This window comes from Saccoglossus kowalevskii, unplaced genomic scaffold (assembly GCF_978046115.1).
Source record: "Saccoglossus kowalevskii unplaced genomic scaffold, keSacKowa6.1 SCAFFOLD_88, whole genome shotgun sequence".
In the NCBI taxonomy this organism is placed as follows: domain Eukaryota; kingdom Metazoa; phylum Hemichordata; class Enteropneusta; family Harrimaniidae; genus Saccoglossus; species Saccoglossus kowalevskii.
This window is the reverse complement of record NW_028188633.1, coordinates 103,936-105,534: the sequence shown is the minus strand read 5'-3', so window position 1 is coordinate 105,534 and position 1,599 is coordinate 103,936.

The window sequence follows — 1,599 nt, the reverse complement described above, 5'->3', positions numbered from 1 at the left end:
CAGCACTTCGCCACTACTTTTCAGTACTTTGCCACACTTTTCAGTACTTTGCCACAACTTTTCATTACTTTGCCAAGACTTTGCAGCACTTTGCCACTCTTTTCAGTACTTTGCCACGAATTTGCCACAACTCTTCAGTACTTTGCCACACTTTTCAATACTTTGTCACGACTTTTCAGCACTTTGCCACAACTTTTCAGTACTTTGCCACACTTTTCAGTACTTTGCCACGACTTTGCCACGACTTTTCAGCACTTTGCCACAACTTTTCAGTACTTTGCCACACTTTTCAGTACATTGCCACGACTTTTCAGCACTCGCCACAACATCTCAGTACTTTGCCACACTTTTCAGTACTTTGCCACACTTTTCAGTACTTTGCCACGACTTTGCAGCACCTTGCCACTCTTTTCAGAACTTTGCCACGACTTTGCCACAACTCTTCAGTACTTTGCCACACTTTTCAGTACTTTGCCACGACTTTTGAGTACTTTGCCACTACTTTTCAGCACTTTGCCACAACTTTTCAGTACTTTGCCACACTTTTCAGTACATTGCCACGACTTTTCAGCACTCGCCACAACTTTTCAGCACTTTGCCACAACTTTGCAGCACTTTGCCACACTTTTCAGCACTTTGCCACAACTCTTCAGTACTTTGCCACGACGTTTCAGTACTTTACCACTACTTTTCAACACGTTACCACAACTTTTCAGTACTTTGCCACAACTTTGCAGCACTTTGCCACTCTTTTAAGTACTTTGCCACGACTTTGCCACAACTCTTCAGTACTTTGCCACACTTTTCAGTACTTTGCCACGACTTTTCAGTACTTTGCCACTACTTTTCAGCACTTTGCCACAACTGTTCAGTACTTTGCCACACTTTTCAGCACTTTGCCACAACTTTTCAGTACTTTGCCACACTTTTCAGCACTTTGCCACTACTTTTCAGTACTTTGCCACACTTTTCAGTACTTTGCCACGACTTTTCAGCACTTCGCCACTAAATTTCAGTACTTTGCCACACTTTTCAGTACTTTGCCACACTTTTCAGTACTTTGCCACGACTTTTCAGCACTTCGCCACTACTTTTCAGTACATTGCCACACTTTTCAGCACTTGCCACAACTTTTCAGTCTTTGCCACACTTTTCAGCACTTTGCCACGACTTTGCAGCACTTTGCCACACTTTTCAGCACTTTGCCACAACTTTTCAGTACTTTGCCACTGTTTTCAGTACTTTGCCACGCCTTTGCAGCACTTTGCCACTCTTTTCAGTACTTTGCCACGACTTTGCAACAACTCTTCAGTACTTTGCCACACTTTTCAGCACTTTGCCACTACTTTTCAGTACTTTGCCACACTTTTCAGTACTTTGCCACGACTTTTCAGCACTTCGCCACAAAATTTCAGCACTTTGCCACAACTTTTCAGTACTTTGCCACACTTTTCAGCACTTTGCCACGACATTGCAGCACTTTGCCACTCTTTTCAGTACTTTGCCACGACTTTGCCACAACTCCTCAGCACTTTGCCTCACTTTTCTGTACTTTGCCACGACTTTTCAGTACTTTGCCGTTACTTTTCAGCACTTTGC